The sequence below is a fragment of the Chiloscyllium plagiosum genome, chromosome 3, assembly GCF_004010195.1.
Source record: "Chiloscyllium plagiosum isolate BGI_BamShark_2017 chromosome 3, ASM401019v2, whole genome shotgun sequence".
Taxonomy (NCBI): domain Eukaryota; kingdom Metazoa; phylum Chordata; class Chondrichthyes; order Orectolobiformes; family Hemiscylliidae; genus Chiloscyllium; species Chiloscyllium plagiosum.
In genome coordinates, this window is record NC_057712.1 from 31,860,182 (window position 1) to 31,876,079 (window position 15,898).

Here is a 15,898-nt window from a genome sequence, read left to right on the forward strand (position 1 = left end):
ATTTGTTAAAAGTTGTGCATTTGTCAGTTTCTTAGCAAATTGGCATCTACCCAACAGTGTGGGCAATTGCCCAGGTATATCATGTACACAAAGAGTAGGACAAATCCAACCCAGACATTACTATCCCATCTGAATACATCCAATCATCAGTAAGTTGATGGAAGGTGTCATCAACAGTGTTAGAAAGCAATAACCTGCTCATGAGTCCTAGTTTGGGATCCGCTAAAGCCACTCAGATCCTGAAATCATTATATCTTTAGCTCAAGTTTAGACACAAGAGCTGAATTCCAGAGATGTGGTGAGAGTGACTGCCTTTGCCATCAAGGCTACTTTTGACCAAAACAAAAGCAAAACTAAACTCCAAGGGAAACTCTTCATAGTTTGGGTCATATGTGGTACAAAGGAAGATGGCTGTGATTGTTAGTCATCTCAGCTGCAGTACATATCTGCAGGAGTTACTCAAGGTTGTTTCCTAGGCCCAACCATCTTCATCTGCTTCATTAATGACCTTTCCTTCACTATAAGATAATTTTAAAAGTTGGAATGTTTTCTGATAATTGCAAAATTCTTAGATAGTGAAGCAGTTTATGTCCAAATGCAGCAAGACCTGAATGTTATCCAAGCGTGATATATGGCATGCAACATTTGTGCCACAAGCAATGGCTAAATCCAACAAGAAAGAATCTAACCACTGCCCATTGGCATTGCCATCACTGAACCCTCTAGTATCAACATTTTGGGGACTACCATTGACCAGGAACTGAACTTGACTTGCCAAATAAATACTATGGATATGAAAGCAGGTCAGAGGCTAGGAATCTCGCAGTAAGTAACTCACACCCTGACACCCCAAAGTCAGTCCATTATTTACAAAATCCAAGTCAAGAGTGTAATCTGTGACTTTACATTTGTTTGGATGTGTGCAGGCTCCTTCAATAGTACCTTCTACACCTCACAAACACCATCATCTAGAAGAATGAGAGTAGCAGATATATGGAAGGACCTTCACTTGCAATTTCCATCCCCTGCCCCCACCCTAAGCCACTCGTGTCCTGACTTGGAAATATATTGCAGTTCCTTCAGTGTTACCTGGTTAAAATCTTGGGACCCATCCCTAATGGCACCATGAGTGCACCTACACAAAATGATGTGATGATGCTGCTCCTTTTGCAAGGTTATGTTGTCCTTGGCTTTTTTTCAGAGAGGTCATAAGGGACACAGGCTCTGAAAAGTCTATGTTTGAAGGCTTCCAAGGCTAATTTGATTCTTGCTAACAGATACCGTCTCAGGCAAAAGGTTTTCAAGTTTAAAAAAATCACTTGTACAATGAAAGGGGGAGTGACAGGTTCTCCGCAGATCAGCTTTTCTCTGGTTTGATTTTTTTTGACCAGTCTGATTATTCACTGAAAGCAGTCTGGCAGTTTTGAAGCTGTTGATCAAGAAACAGATTCATGAAAAAGGGTGTTCCACAATGCCATATTCTCTCTCTCCTATGTTTGATTTTACTTTTTGTGCCGAGGGGTGTTTATAGTGATGGTAACAAGTAGGTTAGATTAGATTACATACAGTGTGGAAACAGGCCCTTCGGCCCAACAAGTCTACATCGACCCGCTGAAGAGCAACCCACCCAGACCCATTCCCCTACATTTACCCTTTCACCTAACACTATGGGCAATTTAGCATGGCCAATTCACCTAACCTGCACATTTTTGGACTGTGGGAGGAAACCCGAGCACCCGAAGGAAACCCACGCAGACACGGGGACAATGTGCAAACTCCACGCAGACAGTTGCCTGAGGCAGGAACTCAGTATTGGGAACAGCATTATGAAGTTAATATGATCTGTTGGGTCTTCGATAGGATAAGTTATTCTGTCTTCTGTTATATTTTGTTTGTGTTTCATTCAGAATCTAGTAAATAAATTTTGTTTTATTTAAAACTACAACTAAATTTTGTTTAAAACTAACCCTCCTGGAATATCCGTGTTACATCTGCTTAAAACAACTAGCAAAGTTAAGGTCTGGGCTACTTTCTTGAAATGATTTTAAGGGGTTTGGCCTGGTCCACAACAATGGATTGCAGCGGTTCAAGAAGCCAAATTGCCAACAGCTTCTCATGGGTAAATAGAAACGTCAATAAATGCTGGACCACCCAACCCACATCCTATTAGTGAATTTTACAACATTAAATAACGTTAAATTTCAGACATGTGTTAGTTTTAGAGCCCTCAAAACTCCATGAATAGATGCAATTAGAGGATGATTAATTTGATCAGAACATCAGTGCCTCTGTATTAGTTTCAGATTTGCACAGCATTTTTCTTCAACTACAGTGTTTACATGTTGCTCATTCTGCTTTCTCAAAGGAGCTGTTGTTTATTTTTCAATTGGAAAGGCTATACATAAGGAATGGTTTGGATACAGTAACAAGTTTGGCAATTGTAGACCAGTGAGCCTTACTTCTGTAAGAAAGGATTATAAGAGATAGGATTTATATTCATGCAGAAAAGAATAATTTGATTAGGGATAGTCAACACAGTTTAGTGGAGGGTAGGTCGTGTCTCACAAACCTTATTGAGTTCTTTGAGAAGGTGACCAAACAGGCGGATGAGGGGAAAGCATGTGATGTGGTGTGTATGGATTTCATGTAAGGCCTTTGATAAGGTTCCCCATGGTAGGCTATTGCATTAAATACGGAGGCATGTGTTGAGGGTGATTTAACAGTTTGGATCAGAAATTGGGTAGCTGAAAGAAGACAGAGGATGGTGGTTGATGGGAAATGTTCATCCTGGAGTTCAGTTACTAATGGTGTACCACAAGGATCTGTTTTGGGCCCACTTTGGGCCCACAGCTGTTTGTCATTTTTATAAATGATCTGGATGAGGGTGTAGAAGGATGAGTTAGTAAATTTGCACTAAAATCAATGGAATTGTGAATAGTGCGGAAGGTTACAAAGGAACAGAGAGAAGCTGCAGAGCTGGGCTGACAGGTAGCAAATGGAGTTTAATGTGGAAAAGTGTGAGGTGATTCATTTTGAAAGAGTAACTGGAAGACAGAGACTGGACTAATGGTAAGATTTTGGTAGTGTGGATGAACAGAGCGCTTTCGGTGTTCGTGTGCATAGATCCTTGAAAATTGCCACCCAGGGTGCCAGGGTTTTTAAGAAGAGTAAGTGTGTTAGGTTTTATTGGCAGAGGGATTGAGTTCTGGAGCTGTACAAAACTCTGGTGTGGTCACACTTGGAGTATTGCATACTGTTCTGGTCACCACATTATGGGAAGGATGTGGAAGCATTGGAAATGCTACAGAGGAGATTTGCCAGAATGCTGCCTGGTATGGATGGAAGGTCTTATGAGGAAAGGCTGAAAAACTTGAGGCTGTTTTCGTTAGAGAAAAGAAAGTTGAGCGGTGACTTAATAAAGGAATTCAAGATGATCAGAGGATTAGATAAAGTGGACAGTGAGAGCCTTTTTCCTTGGATGGTGATGACTAGGATGAGGAAAATCTCATTTTTCCATTATCATGTTTTATAATGCTACTCAATATTAGCAGCACGGTGGCTCAGTGATCAGCACTGTTGCCTCACAGTGCCAGAGATCTGGGTTCGATTCCAGCCTTGGGCGATTGTCTGTATGGAGTTTCACATTCTCTCTGTGTCAGCATGGGTTCCCTCCCACAGTATAAAGATGTGTGGGTGAGATGAATTGGCCATGCTAAATTGCCCACAGTGTTAGGTGCATTAGTTAGATGGAAATGGGTCTGGGTGGGTTACTCTTTGGAGGGTCAGTGTGGACTTGTTGGGCCAGATTGCCTGTTTCTGTACTGTAGGGAATCTAATATGAACATGAAGTGGAAAATGCCACAATGATGGCTGACAGGCAATACATTCCTTTCAGGGAAACTGGCTTCAGGAAACCTCACAAGGAATTCACAATAATACAGCTCTGTTATTCTAACCTAACTATCACCAGAATCATTTCAGCTGCTCCAAGACTGAAGATGACCCGTCCATTTTAAGTTATACTTTCAGTGACCGACTGATTAATCCAAGACTAGCTAGATGCACTACAGTAGGGACAAAAAAACCTGAAAATGCTGGAATCCAAAGGATGCTGCCTGGCTTGCTGTGATCTTCCAGCACTCTCCTGACACTACAGTATCAGCACTTAAATGAATAACAAGATTCATCTTGAGCCTAGTTTATTAAAACACCAAAAATTTGGTTTTAATTTTAAGTATTTCCATTAATTGTTCTCTTAGAAGAATTTCAGGTGATTAAATACAGGTGAAAGACGGACAATTATTTGTTAATCATGTGGCTGACATTCAATCCGAATGATATCGTGTTTCTTATTGACTGGGCTATGAACATTTTACTGAAGTATCTTGTGCTTTCTTGAAATGTGTTACTTTGAATCATAAACAACAAGAGATTTAATGCAGAAAATTGGACAAAAGTGACAAAATGAGAAGATTGAGACAACGATAGACATTAAACTGGGGTTTGCCAGTTGTATTAGCTGGATAAAAAAGCCCCCATGATATTATTCACATTTCCTCCACAATCAGCATCATGAAACTGGTTTGGCAGTTTGTCTCAGTGCTGTTTGTGGGTGGCATGATGCATTTCATCTGCATGAGCCAATAAGAATTGGGATATAATAAGAATATGATAACAGTCCAGATTTTCTGGTTCGGGTTGGAAACTCTATTTTTAATCCTTTACCTTAAGCAGAACTTCCTGGTCAGAACCCTTCCCAGACAAAATGCTGTGAACTAATCCAGGAGGCCATAAAGAGGGGGTCATTGTGGAAATCAGGCCCTCATTTCAGCTCAAAGTTTTGTATTCTGCAACGTAAGTGTCCAGTAGCCACTTTACAAGTAATGGAGGGAAAGTAAGTGTGCAAGGTAAGTGTGGGAGTTGGTGGCAGGAGGGTAGAGTGTCAGGTAAATAAAATGTTAGTGTTTTAGGGGGTGTAAGCTCAGCCTGGAAAATGGGTGAGAAGGCTCGTGTGGCAAGCAGTAGGTAGGGGTGGCATGGGCAGGTCGGTGAAGGGCTAAGGACTTGGATCAGAAGAGTGACAAGTAAGTGAGTGAGATGGTAGGATGCCAATTCCAGGGTTGTGGGGGTTGATTGAGTTGGTTTCCAGAGACTGAAGGGTACAGATGAAGGGTCGCTGTCAGGCAAGTGGATGAATGGGTCAAGGGGTCAGGTTAAGATGTTGGGCATGGAGGAGTTGCATGGCTAAGGAGTAGTTCCCTTTAGGGGCAATGATGTCTGAGGATTGGGGAGGTAAGGTGTCAGGTATCAGGGTTTTGTTAGCAAGCTGGAGTGGGCTGTCGTGGACCAGGCTGTCAAGTTGAGGAAGGTAGTTGGGGATTTGAGAGTGCTCTTGTAGGCTGGGTGCTGCTGGGGAAGCATTAGTGGAATATTAAAGGAGATGCTGCTCATTGGGAAAGGCCGTGGTGTTTTCTGTTTTGAGATGGAGGGTAAGGATTTGGCTCAGAGTTGGTAGACATATGTTAGAATTAGCAGGTGTTGGTTAGGGACTGGGTGTCATGTCCACCATGAGATTGTCCAATTGGGGTTGAGGAACGTCAAGCCAGAGATTTGGATCAGGGAATGAGGATTTCAGTCTGAGACTATCGGAATGTTCGATAGAGAGTCAAGGGTTTATTTTAGTAGCTGCCCGGGAGTTACTTTTCCTGGGTACGTTCAATCAGTATCCTCCAAAGCCTCCATTCCAAATCAGAGCTGTTGACCTTTATAGGGGGTTTGAGGTGCTAGGTAATTGCCACAAGGAAGTTTCAACTACCCTGGCAATCAACTACCTTGAGCTAAATCAAGTTTCCTGCAAGATCCTGATGCACAGCAGCAGTCTGCTTCTCACTGGATTACCAATTTCCAAAATGGAAAATGTGAGTCAGTGATACATGATCATAAGCTACCAGAAGCAACAAGAATTTCCCTCTTTTCAATGTGCAGAATAGAATTCTGAGCCACATGTGTTTTGAGAAGTGCTGTCTATTATATGCAAAAGACTGCATAGCCCCCTTCTTCGACAATGCCCTGGAGCTAAGATGTTTGGCCCCCAGCAACTGCTAGAGATGGACACCAAGCAATGAAAAGGTTTGATATCCATTGAGTTCAGTTTTTCCAAGCTCTTGGATGCCACATTTGGTTACATGCTACCTTGATATCAAGACAAGTCACTTTCACTTCATTTTTTTAATATTCTCTACTTTATACAAGGCTGTAATTATGTCAGGAGCCAATTTTTGGGGGGGCAAACCAACACTGACCTTCAATGAGCAGTTTGTTGGTCCTTTGATGACACCTTCTATCACTCTTTCACAAGAGTTGACTGATTGGAAAAGAACTGGACAGATCAGATTTATCCTGCTTTTTGGGAAGTCGGTCGCTGGATATTCTTCCACATTTCCTGGTCAATCCAAGTGTTGCAGCTGTACTTGAACAGCTTGGCTTGAGACTTGGCTATTTCTGGACCACCAGTGTAAAGTGGTGATCTGGAACTTATGGTGAATCCAGCTCCACTGGGATTGTGAACCCACTGAGTGGAGAGTTTTCAGACCCAATTGACAGTGGCAATGGACAGTCAATTGAAAAAAACATGGTAACAACTGAAAAGTAAGGATCTGAACATTGAGTATTGTGTACAGCTGTGGGCATCACATTATAGGGTAGCATGGTGGCACAATGGTTAAAACTGCCACCTCACAATGCCAAGGAAGCCAGGCTGAATTCCAGCCTTGGGTAACATTCTGTGTGGAATTTGCATATCCTCCTTTTTTCTCTGTGGATTTCCTTTGGGTGCTCTGGTTCCCTCCCAAGTCCAAAGATGTACAGGTTAGGTGGATTGGCCATGGGAAATGCAGGGTTACAGGATAAGATAAGGAGGTGGGGCTGGGTGGGGTGCCCTATGGACGGTTGGTGTGGACTCAAGTGAGCTGATTGACCTGTTTCTGCACTGTGAAGATTCTATGATTATAGGAACGATGAGAGTGGGGAAACCATTTACAAAGGAATGAGAAACTTTGGTTCTGAGGATAGATTAAACAAGTTGGTTCTGTTCTGGCTGGAGAGAAGAAGATGAAGTGGAGAATTGATCAAGATATTTAAAATCATTCACGGGCTGGCGAAACTGTTCATGCTCATAAAAGGAACAAGAACTATGGGGCACTCATGGGGAACTATGCTCATACTATGGGGCACTCATCAGAGATGGAAATGTTCACCAATGACATTGCCTTCTGGGATTCCTGCCATTGGTGCCTTATTTAAAGCTGCCAGCTGTGCAGCAGATTGATTGCAGCCAGCTGCGAATAACCCTTCACTGTACCTGTAGTCAGAGAGAATTTTTTTAAAAAGCCTTTGCGGGCATAAAGGTGGCAAAGGTCACACTTGTTGTAAAACCTCAGCTGTTGTGCTGATGACCTTTAGGAAAGGAAATCAGTTGTCTTTACCTGAGCTGGTCCATATGTGATTCCAGACTCACAGCAATGATTCTTAAGTGCCTTCTGGGCAATCAGAGATGGCCTAGCCAGTGAAGCCAACATTCCATGATCATTCTTTTACCTAGTATCACTGGTACATCTCTTGGAATCGGGGTGCCACAGGAGGGGCATTATTACTGCTGGTACACAAGGCTCCAGGGTCTGAAGGTGACATCGACTCTCCCGCTCCTCAGCTTGCCTCTGCAAAACCCAAATGTAGGAAGGTTGGAAATGGTTGGAAGTCATTGTTTTGGATTTTGATACCTTTGATGTCTGAGCTGAAACCAACCCATTCATTATTTTAAGATGAATCAGACAATATGATTTAAATTATATATTTAAAGTTGTAGATTTGAATATTTGAAATATTTCCAAAGTATCTCTGATGAAACATCATTTGACAGAGTGTTGATTTCAACAGCATCATCACCACTGAATACCCTTATCATGAATATTCAGGACAGATCAAAGATTAGCCAGGCCTCCCATTCTCATTGTATTTCCATGGTAATCATTTTAGCTTTCCAGCTTTATGTGGTACTCATTTCTACAATAATTGCACCAACTTGCAACTCGCTCTGAAAAAGTAAGTATCAATTTTTAGAAATTCAAAATAAGCAATTAGGTAAAAGACATTACTTGTTGCACCATTGGCTTAGACTTTGAATTTGGAGAAAGCCTCATTTATTTACTAATGATGAAGACCTTCTCTTGTGAATGTCACTTAAGAATTGTTTCCTTCAGTAATGAAACAGAATGAATAATCTACTATTCTACATTGTGCCACCGATGAATAGAATGCAAAATTATGCAGTCACATACTGCTAAATAATAAATAATTTGACAACACTTATGCTTATCCTCCATTACTTGTTGCTTTTCCTTGCAGTAATTTCTCACATTAGTATACAAGTATATTAAGTATCACTGCTGCAATTATTGAGACTCACTAACTCGAAATGACAATTTGAACCTTTTTCACATTTTCACTCAGCTTTATCTATCCATCAAACAAGGGGTTGGTAGTTTGCAAACCTCCTTCCAAAATGTCAAATCTCTTAACTCTATCATAAATAAGAGTCCCTCTTTTACAGCACTGCCAATCATCATGATGACTTTTAGACTAAGATGAACTCATTAGTGTAAAAGTATGGACAACTTTGTGCTGTGCACTTATAGATGAAAACGCATTGTTGCAATATGTAATAATGAGAAACTTTAACACCAATTGAAAAAAAGAAAATGTCACCCAATAGTCTACATCTAGCATATCACAAAAGGGAAACGAAAACAAAACTCCTAGTTTCTAAATCTGTCATAAACTCCACATTTAAAAAAAACACAGAAAATGCTGACTGTTCAAATTGAGCAGCATTTTAATATCATGACCATCCTGAATTGTCAATTGGCAAAAATGGAAAACAGAGTATTGCACTCCTTTTGAGTTACAATGGGACCTTTTCACCTTAATTATTGTTAGTAAATGAGAAGTTTAAACAATCTCTGACACGAGTAGTGGTTGAGTTTTGCAGGCAGCAGTGAAGGACCTTACTGCTAGCCAGCCTTTCAAGAGCCTACAGATTTTTCACCCTCTGTTGAGTGGCAATTTACAGTAATTGGAGAAGCTTTTCTGCACGGCACTCTCTTCAGGGAACCATGGTGTGAGTGAGTCAACCATTGATTGATTGAGTTTCACTGTGGTAGACAGCTCTGAATTAGTGTCACGTGAGATGTCAAAACTTAAAAAAAATCACAAATCTGAAGTTGATCTGCATCCAAACTTCTCATTTTTAGGGTTGATGGAGACAGACACAAGGGTAGATAATCAAACTGCTTTCAGAAAGCTTCCAGGAGACATTTTAAACATGTTACACAATTGAATGCATTTATAAGACCTAGGTGTCCTTGTACACCAGTTGTTGAAGGTAAGCATACAGGTACAGCAGGCAGTCAGGACGGCGAATAGTATGTTTGCCTTATAGCCATGATGTGGAGGTGCTGGTGGTGGACAATGTCAGAAATCACATGACAGCAGATTATAGTCCAAAAGATTTATTTGAAATCGCAAGCTTTCAGAGTGTGGCTCCTTTGTCAGGTGAGGTGGAGAGAAGCGCTCGGGTATAGAATTTATATGTAGAGAGACAATGGCAAGTTAATTCCAGGCAATTAAAGGTGTCAAAAGACAAGTACAAATAGTATGAGGGGTGTCGACAAGCTGAATTCTTTGCAGATCAAAAATGTCAAATGGTGTGAATAACTTGTCAACAGCTGAATGGCAAGTGAAGGAATGATCTATGATCTGAACAATAGTTACAAGAAATCAAAATAGGATGGTGCTAGAGACAAATCAAATGGCTGGAATAACATGCTAGGTATAAGAGTCACATAATGATAATGGTCTAACCAAAGTAACAAAAATCCAAAACTGTACTAATTAAGGTAGAGAGATAATGACAAGTTATCAAGATGATGTTGTCAAACAGCACAGGAAGGAAGATTTTACAGATACAGAAGTGTGGTGGGGTTACATGTAACGTGACATGAACCCAAGATCACAATTAAAGCTGTCCATTCTAGGAATGGAACTTGGCTATCAGTTTCTGCTTGGCGATTCTGTGTTGTTGTGTATCTAGAAAGCTGCCTTGGAGCTTTCCTGAAGATGAGAAGCTGAATGCCCTTGACCACTGAAGTGTTCCCCGACTGGGAAGGGACACTCCTGCTTGGCGATTGTTGCACGGTGTCCATTCGTCCATTGTTGTAGCATCTGCATGGTCTCACCAGTACACCATGTCTCAGGACATTCTTTTCTGTAGCGTATGAGGTAGACAATGTTGGCCGAGTCACATGAGTCAGATGGGCAGATACATCACTGACAATTTCTTCCTCTGGGCTCATAGTAAGGAATCACTGAAATGATTATGTGATAATATCAATGAATTTCATTTTACTCTCAGATTTATCATGGACAATTCTTCAGGATCAATCTCATTCTTGGACATACACATCTCTATTGAGGATGGACACCTCCCTACCTCACTCTACTACAAGCCCGTGGATAACCTTACGATGGGTTACCTCTCCAACTTTAACTCTAAATGTGTTACAGAAGCCATCCCCCAATGACAAGTCCTGCATATATTCAGGATCTGCTCAGATGAGGAGGAACACAATGGACACCTACGGACGCTGAAAGATGCTCTCATAAGAATGGGATAAGATGCTCAACTCATCGATCATCATTCCGATGTGCTACAATGAAAAACTGCAATGACATCCTCAGAAGGTAGAAACAGGACATGATTGATAGAGCACTATTCATCATCCAGTATTTCCCCAGTGCAGAGAATCTATACTATGTTCTTCACAGCTTTCAACATGTCATTGATGACAATGAATATCTGGCCAAGACCATCCCCATGCCTCCACTTCTCGCTCTCAAACAGTGGCCTAACTTCAAACAGACCATCGTTTGCAGCAAGCTACCCAGCCTTCAGGAGAACAGTGACCACTACACTGTACAACCCTTCCATGGCAGCCTCTGTAAGACATGTCGGATCATTGACATGGATACTGCCATCACATGTGGGAACACCATCCACCAAGTACACGGCAGATACTCATGTGATTCAGCCAACGTTGTCTATCTCATGCACTGCAGGAAAGTGTACCCCAAGGCATGTGGACCATGTTACTTTGGTTAGACTCTCATGCAATTCCTTTACTTATCATGTTATTCCAGCCATTTGGTTTGTCTCTTGCACCATGCTATTTTTGTTTTTTTGTAATTACTAATTGGATCATAGGTCATCCCTTCACTTGCCATTCATCTGTTGACAATTCTGATCACCTGCAAAGACTTGTTATTTAGCCTGTTGACACTCCACGCACACTTCTACTATTTATCTTTTGACACTCTTAATTACCTGGAATTATCTTTCTGCCGACAAATTCTGAGCTTGTGCGCTTTCCTCCACTTCACCTGATGAAGGAGCGACGCTCTAAAAACTTGTGATTTCAAATAAACTTGTCAGACTATAACCTGGTGTCCTATGCCCTTAAAGCAGGAGGATTTGAGTACAGAAGCAGAGAGGTCTTGTTGCAGTTCTACAAGGCCTTGTTGAGACCACATGCAGAGTACTGAGTGAAGATTTGGTCTCGTTGTCTGAGAAGAATATTTTAGTTATGGAGGAAGTACAAAAAAAGATTTACCAGACTGATTCCTGGGCTGGGAGGACTGCCATATTGAGAGAAACAAGAGAAGGGTCACCAGAAATGAATCATTAACTCTGTTTTCTCTCCACAGATGCTGCCAAATCTGCTGAGCTTTTCCAGCAATTTCTGATTTCCAGCATCCACAGTTTTTTTTGTTTTTTGGAGAGAGACTGGATTGGTCCGGATTATATTCACTGAAGTCTAGAAGAATGAGGGGGATCTCATAGAAACCTATAAAATTCTCACAAGACAAGACAGGGTAAATACAGGAAGAATGTTCCTGATGATTTGAAAGTTCAGAAACAGGGGTGACAGTTTTTGAGAGGACAGGGTAAGGTCATTTTGGTTTGAACTGATGTGATATGTTTTCACTCAGAAGAGTGGAATTCCTTGCCACAGAAAGCAGTTAAGGTCAAAAGAGTGCACATTTTCAAGAAGGAGTGAGGTACAGTTCTTAAGGTTAAAAGCATCAAAAGGTTTCAGGAGAAATCAGGAACAGGATACTGAGTCGAACGATCAGCCTTGGTCATATTGGATGATGGAGCAGGCTGAAAGGCCTATTCCTTCTTTATATTTCAATGTTATTGATGTTGTTTGACCAACGTGTCTGACCAATCATGCAATTTGATAAATTGAGGCCATGTGGTGCACTCTGAGCCAGGAGTTCATGGTTCAGTATCAACTCTTGGACATGATGGCCAAAGAAAGTGCATTCATTACACAGGGGAAAGTGAGGACTGCAGATGCTGGAGATCAGAGTAAACAAATATGACGTTGGAAATGCACAGTAGATCAAGCAGCATCTGATGACCAGGACAGTCGCTGTTTCATCCTTGATGAAGGGCTTATGTCCAAAGCATTGACTCTCCTGTTCCTCAGATGCTGCCTGACCTGCTGTGTATTTCCAGCACCACACTTTTTGACTCATTCATGATGTAGTCAATCAGGCCAAATAATAACCTATAAATCCCTTCAACATACATCAATGGCAGGCAAGGAAAATGAGATAGATTCATGGTCAGTTTTGGGATGGGAACAAATTGGAGCCTGTACAATCACTCCGGATTATATTATATATGTGTGAGCTATAACAACCTGAGCTCCTTGAGTGAACTGTAATTGACCACAACCACCATCATAGTATTTATGATAGAAATTCAGGTTTTGCAACACTGAGAAATCCTGACAATTGATGGGAAGCTGGAGAAAATTCAGGGAAAAGGTAATTGTTTTGCTCTAAATCTCCCAAGAGCCCCCCTACCATCAGGGACTCCCTCTGTCACACACCAACCAAACCATCTTCCCTCTTCTCAGAGATTGGATCATTTTACGCATCATCCCTGCTGCTCCTCCTCCCACCTGCAACAAAAGGTGACTTATCTTTTGAGATAGGGACCAAACAGGAGGATGAGGTTAAAGCGGTTGATGTGGTGTATATGGATTTCAGTAAGGCATTTGATAAGGTCCTCATGGTAGGCTATTGCACAAAATATGGAGGCATGGGATTGAGGGTGATTTAGTGGTTTGGATCAGAAGTTGGCTAGCTGAAAGAAGACAGAAGGTGGTGGTTGATAGAAATATTCATCCTGGAGTTCAGTGATGAGTGGTGTTCCACAAGGATCAGCTGTGGGGTCACTGCTGCTTGTCATTTTTATAAATTACCTAGATGAGAGCGTAGAAGGATAGATTAGTAAATTTACGGATGACACTAAGATTGGTGGAGATGTGGATAGTGCTGAAGGATGTTCCAGGTTACAGAGCAGCAGAGATAAGCTGTAGAACTCGGCTGAGAGGTGGAAAATGGAGGTTAATGTGGAAAATTGTGAGGTGGTTCACTTTGGAAGGAACAACAGGGATTAAAGAATACTGGGCTAATGATAAGATTCTTGGTAGGTGGATGAGCAGAGAGATCTCAGTGTCCAAGTACATAGATCCCTGAAAATTGCCAGCCAGTTTGATAGGGTTATTAAGAATGCATACGGTGTGTTAACTTTTATTGGTATAGGGATTGGGTTTTGGAGCCACAAGGTCATGCTGCAGCTGTACAAAACTCTGCTGCGGCTGCACTTGGAGTATTGTGTACAGTTCTGGTCACTGTATTATACGAAGGAGATGGAATCTTTAGAAAGCTCATGATTTCAGAGTGTTTTACCATGATGTCACCTAATGCAGAGGGAGGGTCTTATGGGGAAAGGCTGAGAGACTGGAGGCTGTTTTTGTTAGAGAGATGAAAGTTGAGAGGTGATTTAACTCAGTCATACAAAATAGTCAGAGGGTTATATAGGGTGGATAGTGAGAGCTTTTTTCATTGGATGGTGATGGCTAGCATGAGGGGACATAGCTTCAAATGGAGAGGTGATAGATATAGGACAGAGGTCAGAGGCAGTTTCTTTACTTAGAGAATAGTAGGGGCATGGAACACCTTGCTTGCAACAGTAGTAGACTTGCCAACTTTAAGTGCATTTAAATGGTCATTGGATAATCATATGGATGAAAATAGAATAATGAAAGTTAGCTGGGCTTCAGATTGGCTCCATAGGTCAGTGCAACATTGAGACCAAAGGGCCTGTACTGCGCTATAATGTTCTATGTTATACATTCTATGTTCTATCTGCATTTGTCGACTCCTCCAGAATCTTCCACAGTTGGCCAGATGTCATGCGTGTCCATCCATCTGATATCTGGTCTAAACCGATCCAAACAAAGGTTGCCAGCACTTGAGGAAATGTGCAGTGCTGGAAAAGCACAGCAAGTCAGGCAACATCCGAGGAACAGGAGAGTGGACATTTCCGACATAAGCCCTTCATCAGGAATATAGAAGGAAGGGGGCTGAGAGATAAATAGGAGAGGGGTGTGGGGTTGAGGGGAAGCTAGCTGGGAAGGTGATGGTGATAGGTTGGAGCGGAAGGTGGAGCGTTTAGGTGGGAAGGAAGATGAACAGGTGGGAGAGTTCAAGAGTGCGGTGCCAAATTGGAGTGTTGGAACTGGGATGAGGTGGGAGGAAGGGAGATAAGGAAACTCCGACCTATCACCATCACTCACCACCTGCATCTACCTATTGTCTTCCAAGCTACCATCCCCTCCAGCCACACCCCCCTCCTATTTATCTCTCAGCTCCCTTGCCCCCACCCCAACCTCCCGCACTCCTGATGAAGGGCTTATGCGTGAAACGTCAACTGTCCTGCTCCTCAGATGCTGCTGGACCTGCTGTACTTTCCCAGCACCACACTTTTTGACTCTGATCTCCAGCATCTGCAGTCCTCACTTTCTCCTCATTTGGAAGGAATGAGGCTCCAACGAAGGTTTCAATTCCAGAGTGGTTTTATTTTTCACAGTATCAAAATTTGTTGAAACATTTAAAAATTCACTCACATCTGAATACACCAGTCTTACCTTTTTCCAATTACCTCACATGGTATATATTGAATACGTATCTTAACTTCATGTACGGAGGAACCTCAATTATCTGAATATCAATTATCCGAATTTCGGATTATCCAAAGAAGATCTCTAGGCCCCGATAAAAACATTACATCAACAACGTATTACCAACACTGATGGCGCCTTTTGTTTACAGTGAATAAAAGTGAACTCGGCTTACTGAAATGCTGCCGAGAACAGTCCTGGACATTGAACGGAGCCCAGGCACCATCTTCAAATGACTGACCTCCCACCCTCTCTCCCTGTCCCCACACTTTCCCTGGAGTTTTATACAGCAGTGTACCCTAACCCACCCCCTCTTCCTCTGATAATCCGTCCAACATTGTACAGAGCAGAGTGAGAACTTGTCAAAAGGTTGTATGTGTATGTGTGCTATTTTGAGACTCCCCTGCCCACCCACCACACCCATCAAGACAGCAGGGTTCTTGCTGTTGGTCTCCAGTCTCCATTCTGTTACTTCATTTTGTTCTGGATTCCCACTGGGGAGAAGAGATAAGAGGCATCTGGCTGCTTCACTCCATCTGCTGGCTAGAAATATGCAGAGTTGAAAGCATTCAGCTGGGTTGGGGGTGGGTGCTTGCTGTGTTGCTGTCTGGTCTCCTGAATGGGGAGCGGACTCAGCAAGTGCTCGCTCTATCAATCCCATTGAATGCAGCAGCAGCAGGGAGTCTTCAGCAATGCTGCAGGTACTGTGTGTGTGTGTGTGTGTGTGTGTGTGTGTGTGTGTGTGT